General features: G+C 32.9%; 1 non-coding gene across 1 annotated transcript; it reads left to right on the top strand.

Annotated features, from left to right (window-relative positions):
- Nucleotides 1-877: 877 nt before the first annotated feature.
- Nucleotides 878-984, top strand: LOC145080837 (small nucleolar RNA R71). The gene has a single exon (XR_013695418.1). It is a non-coding gene; the product is annotated as a small nucleolar RNA R71 (small nucleolar RNA).
- The last annotated feature ends 5,679 nt before the right edge of the window (nucleotides 985-6,663 follow it).

The following is a 6,663-nucleotide window of genomic DNA, read 5'->3' as shown; positions in this document are numbered from 1 at the left end:
CGGATCGACTGACTGGGATTTCGGGTCTTCTTTCTGCTTTTCCTGCACCTCTCTTGTATCATCATTCATTATAGGTGTCAGAGGGGTAATTATTTTCCCACTTTTAGTTGTCACAATGTTAATGTGAGCACCTCTCGGATTTTTCTCGGTATTGCTTGGAAGTTCACCCGGTGCTCTTTGATTGATTTGTAGTGCAAGTTGGCCTAACTGTTTTTCAATGTTTAGTATAGACGCCTGCTAATTTCTCATCAATGATTGTTGCTCTTTCATCAAGGCTTGTTGTTCCCTAATTGCAGCATCAGTTTCATTGTGTCTCTTTTCAGATGCAGTTGCAAATCTTGTGAGCATGTCTTCAAAGTCCATCTTTTTATCTTGCATCGACTCCTCCTTTTGATAGAAACCTCTTGTCATCATCTTGTATTTTCCCTCCTTTGCCTTTTTGTGTTCATCCTATGGTAGCCACTCCTTTCTCGGTTTTCTCCAATCCTTATCATATCTATTGCCACTTGAATAGCATATTTGTACTTTCCGGTTCCCATTCTCATCTAGATCACAATCCTTAGTAAGGTGAGGCCCGCTACAATGGTCACATCCCACCCGGATGACATGGATGGATAGATCCATCTTTGTCATTCTTCGGTCTAAGCTATCCAATTTTGCCATCACTGCCACTATATTATCGGACACCGAGTTCACCACCCCACAAGTCAATTTATTCCTTGAATTATGATATTCTCTAGAGTGCTTAGAGAATTCTTCAGTTAACTCTTTTATAACTATGAGGTTTTTCTTCGTGAGTGGTCCTTGGGAGTCAAGGAGCTGCCTTGTTGTAACATTTACTTCATCATAGAAAATGGAGACTTATTGTTGAATGTTCAAGTCATTGTGGAGGAAATTCCTAAACAAGCTTTTGTATCTCTCCCATGCCTCATATAGTGACTCGCCCGGTTGTTGCTTGAAATTGGCAATGACTTTCTTCAATTTTGCTATTTTTGAAGGAGGGCAAAATTGGTCAATGAACTCTTCACGCATTTTGGCCCATCTGGTGATGGACCCTGGAGGGAGTGATTTTAGTCAATCTTTTGCGACTCTCTTAAATGTCACCGGTAACATACGAAGCATAAGGGTCTCGCGAGGCACATTAGGAATGTTGAAGTAGTCAGCTATGTCGTTGACCTCGTCGATATGCTTGTATGCGTCTTCGTAATCTTTCCCGTAGAATGGGATGTCCTTGATTTGAGCGAGTATGTGGCTCGAAGGTAGCAGTTGCTAGAATCACGGGTTGCACGAGTCCCGACCCGGTATCATCACGCATCCTCTTCTTGTATTCACCCATGGTGATATCAGAAATGTTAGCCATGGTGTTATCGGGTTCGCCTTCTTGGTCGCTTTCTTCTTTAGTTTATGTTTCGGTTTTGTATTCGGTTTCTTTTGGAATTGGATCTTGTTCAAAACTCTCGAGCTAGCTTCCGTCGCTCTTCTGACTGCTAGACTCACCAACTTTCTTGCTTTTGTTCTTTCCAAAAACCGATTTAAGGTCCTTGAAATGTGATTTCTTTGGCAGGTTAGTGTCTTCAACGGTCTTATCCTTGTACTTCATCAAAGCTGATTCCGAATTTTCAAAAGGTGGTTCCAAAGATGAGTTCGATCCTCGGGTCATAAAATACCTGAAAGAAACAGAAAACACGCATAAAAAGAACAAAATTGTAATAAAACAAAATTGAAAATTTTACAAAGGATTCGTCGAGTCCGTTCGACTGGACTCAAAGAGTTCAACATAAAATTTTAAAAATTAACAAGACTACTAAATAACTAAAACTAGATAACTAATTAACTAAAATGGTAACTTTGTGCAAGATAAATCTTACACAAAGGATCGATAACATTAGCAATTAAGATAACTAATTAAAACCGTTCCCGGCAACGGCTCCAAAAACTTGATGTGTGTAAAATGCACTAGTTTAATCCTACTACTTCAAACACAAATAAACACACGAAAGGCAGTGTATCTATCGTTAGCAATATAGTTCAAGCAAGCAGGGTATCGAACACAGGAACGGTAACAACTAAATTAAATACTAAAATTACCTAATTAAAACAAATAATAAAAAGAAGGGGTTTTCTCTATTTTTGAAAGATTAGAAACTTAACAATTAATTAATACTTAAACAAAAAAACAACTAGCAGCTAAGGAAATTGAAGATAACTAGATTCAATAATAAAAGAGACTTCTGTTTAGGTTCGAATCACTTGTTTCTATAATTGATTTTATGGCAAGTGCAATGGATTATTTTGTCATTGACTACCGATAATTGTGATTAGACTCGTGTTCACTATTACTAATCCTTAGAAAACAGTTTAATTTAAACAGTGGTCAATTGGTTAAACTAATGAATTTCTTAGTATTTTGATTCGAGTTAAGTAAGACTCGTAGTTTAGCTAATTAAATGACTAATTTAATCAACATCTTGTATGGTTGTTCAGCACACAAGCTTACACATTAACTTACCTGTTTTCTGTTAATCCTAGGTTCATATTCACTAAGCATATAATGTTGTTTTCACATAAATCATATGAAGCAAGTAATTAAGAGGATGTTCATGCAACTCAATAGACTTGGTAATTAACAGAAAAAAATTATTGTCAACACATAAGGATCGATTACAAGCTTAGCAAAACAGTTTTCACCAAATCAAATAATCCACACCATAAAATCAATTTTTATTAACAAGTTATTCTACCTTAAACAGAATATACGAGTTTTAGCTCATAATTATAGTAAATAATAACTCAAAACGAAATCTAGAAGTAAAAACATGGTTTTGTTCAATAGATTAAGAAGAAGTTAGTATATGTTGCCTTTAATCACTTTCGAATTGAACTCTAGGGTGAAATCTTCGAACTCCAGAGCTTCAATAACCCTTCAATCGCAGTTGAGTCGCCAAAGGTATCCAGAAGAGGTTTTTGTTTCGGATTATTATGTCTTATTTATAATTTTTTGAAAATAGGGGCGACTCGTCGAGTCCAGTGACCAACTCGACAAGTCCATCACTAAGAATCCGTGTACGGAAAGTCTTTAAGTCTTCGCGAAGATTCGTGTCTACTCGGCGAGTAGATGGCCAACTCGTCGAGTTCTTTATTCTTTTAGCCTCATTTTCTTCTTTATTTGTTCCCCGAGCTTTCGTTTTCTATTCCCGCTTCCTTTTTAACTCGAGCATGTCTTTTAGGCTGCAAATACAATTTAAACACAATTAAATACCTTTTGTTCAATAATTAGGCCAAATTAGCCAAAAAAATATTAAGATTTTAGATAAACTATGTAACTAATTATGCACATATCAGTCATCTCGATTTCCAGTCTCTTGGAATAACAAAAGCATGAAAGAATATACTTTTGTTGCAGGTCTTTCCAAGATGAGAAAGAATATTATAAATACTTTGAATGGTATGATAAACTAACTAGTGTATGGTACAAGTGAAGTTTAACAAGTTGAAGTCTCAAACCATTACTTCCCACGATCCTACTATTTATAAATCTCAACTCCAGTTTTTTGTTTTTCATTTGGGTTATGATTTCCTTATTTGTCCTTTTGATAATCCTTGTAAGGATGCTACTTTTCTTATTGTAGAAGGGTTAAGTAGTTAGGTCAATAATTTGTGTAGGTCTTGGGGATTACACTATGGCATTGACTAGGAGATATATCGACGAACACACATTGGTTATTGGCAATAATGTGTTTAACTGGAACTCTCTCATTTTTATCAAGGTTAATGTTCTTTGTTGGAGGCTTGCATTAGATAAACTTCCAACAATAGTTAATCTAATGCACAGAGGTATGGATATACCTCTACTCATTGTTTGGCTTGTAATTTGGTGGCACAACATGGGTATTGGGTGTGGTTTGTAAGTTCACATTTATTGTCTTTATTGATTGGAAGATGTGGCTCACGGCTTTAAGGTGCAACAAGAAAGTAAAAAACATTTTAGAAGCTATTTGCCTTGCTACTCGGTGGGTGATGTGGGTGTATAGAAATAATTGCTTGTTTTGTTGTGTTAAGCAAAAAAGAAAAGTTATTCCACAAGATCGTAGCTCTTTTTTTTTTTTTTTTCTTTTTTTTTTTTTGGGGGGGGGGGGGGGGGGGGGGGGGGGATTGTAATAGGGGTAAGAAAGTTAATCCAGAATTGGATGTAGAACTGAGAACCTGATTTTTCATTTCCTGATGTGATTGTTTTTCTTTGTTAAGTTACTTGCTAAACTTTTTAATAAAATATTTTAGTTGTTAAAAAATACACATTCGGTTAACAACATGTAATTTAACTCCAATTAATTGTTTTATTTGATTATAACTTATAGCAAAGACTTATACACACTTATTGAGAAGGTGCATTTGTTTGTAGTTATTTAATGTTTATAGACAATCTTCTTTGGTTTAACTCATCCACGTTCATTTGTGTTAGACATACTGTATAACTAATCGTTTATCCGCGTCAAACAACGGGTGCGAATAATTTCATATAGAAATTGGTTTTAGAGGTGATTATTTCTTTTGCATCAATTATTTCTTTTGCACAAATAATTTGCTACAACTAAAAAATTGTCAATAAGATTAATGCTAGCAAGTATGAAATCAATAATAATAAAAAATATAGAGTTATGACTGTCTTAAAATGTGTATGAACATATGATTGATTGTATATTATTAATCGTAAAACACTTTTTAATAAACTTTACTTTACCTTCTTAGATGATATTATTACTTAGCGGTGTTCCAAATTACCCGATTCCATAAATCTGGAAAATATGATCCGTAATTATCTGAAATTTCTGATATGTACAATAGTTCGGTTCGGTTTTTACTAAAACTGAAACCGAATACATTTTTTTTTTGTTTTCTCTATTTTTGGAAGAATTAAATTGTCATTTTTTAGGTTTTAGGTTTTTTTGATTTATTTTATTTTATTTTAACAATATTTATGGCCTTATACGTTGACATTTTTGTTTTATGTTTTTACCTTTCCATATTAAAAATAGTAAAGCTTAGGAAACATAAACTTATTAGTAAATGTTGGATATATACAAATTACAAATATAGATATGATTTTTTAACTTACACAATGTTGGATATATACAAATTACAAATATAGATATGATTTTTTAACTTACACATAACAAAACTAACTTTTTTATCTTGAATTTAATTGAAGGAAAGATGTGTTATAATCTTAGTTTATAGTGATAACATGTTAGATAGTTGATTATTGATCATCTATAATTTTTTTTTAGAAAGGAAGAGACCTAAACAGAAATAGAAATTAAGACCTATTCTTCCAATACATTCCAAAAAATATAACAATTACACTGTACAAACTTTTACTTGACATATTTCTTGAGTTGCGTCTTGTAAGGGACCATTATTCTATAGTAACAAAAAGCTCACATCAACTATCATAAAATGGTCTACCACTTAGAAACATAACGTAAGAAAATTATAAAGGGTTACCATTTGAAAATTCCTCAATGCTTTAGGTTTAATTTCTAACAAAAATCCACATCATCAATTCAAATAGCAAATTCTAAACAATTTAGTTAATGCAATTTAACATAAATTTCAAAGTTTCTATGACCAAAAAAATAAAATTGTTAAAGCTAGAAAATTAATCCAATAAGATGAAAATAAACCACTTATATTGATTTATTAAAAAAACTAAAACTAAGATAAATGTAAGTACATTTCATTTCCTTGCATTTAGCCTTTTAGATTAAAAATAATGTGGTTGACGTACCTATAATTTTTTCACCAAATGAAACATTATTTTGGACCTTGGCTATTCACAAAAAAGTTTCACTCATGACTGCTACCACGAAGTTTCCAAAATCTAGTATGATTTTGGTTTTTTCTTAGACAAAATAAAAAAAAAAAGTGCAGTTCACACATATACTTACACAACCAACCAAACACACACCCACAATTGTTCTACTTTCACATTTTTAGTTGTTATAATCAAACTTGCAATCAATGTTTCTTCCAATTAAATGAAAGTAGAATGCTTCAATTGATATTAAATGAAAGTAGGATGCTATAATAACAATTAGATGAGAGTAGTATGCTATGATAATCAATTAAATAAAAGTAAGTTTCTTTTTATTAAATATCATTGTCATTCAACCTCCAAAAGTGGGGATGGTGGCTACTACAACCAAATAGTTGTTTTACTTGCAACCAAAATCATAAACTTACAAATTTCATGTAAAAGTTTGTGAAATATACCACACAGTTGGTGCAAAATATGTGACCATAATCCACTGCTTATTCTCATGATACAATTATTTAGTAAACATTTGTATTTTTTATATCCAAAATATTACCTCTTAATCATTTGGGTATGTATCTTGCCACCATTGTAAGGCAATATGCAAGCCTCTGTGTCACACCCCAAAACCGGAATGGCGGAAACGTTCAAGGGTGGAGGACATCATGTTCAGTATCACAACAATGCATAGTAGTAAACAAGCAACAACATCATCCATTGCATTAATAGTATAATTTAATACAAGTGTGTTCTGTTAAGTTTAATAGACACCAAAAAGTAAATCAAAATATGAGATGAGTCTTGAATGTGCTCCATCTTCTCAAAAGCCTGGTATCGGTACCTGTCTACTG

This window comes from Lactuca serriola, chromosome 1 (genome assembly GCF_051521515.1).
Source record: "Lactuca serriola cultivar US96UC23 chromosome 1, Lser_US96UC23_V15, whole genome shotgun sequence".
Taxonomy (NCBI): domain Eukaryota; kingdom Viridiplantae; phylum Streptophyta; class Magnoliopsida; order Asterales; family Asteraceae; genus Lactuca; species Lactuca serriola.
This window is presented reverse-complemented; position numbering and strand designations above follow the sequence as displayed.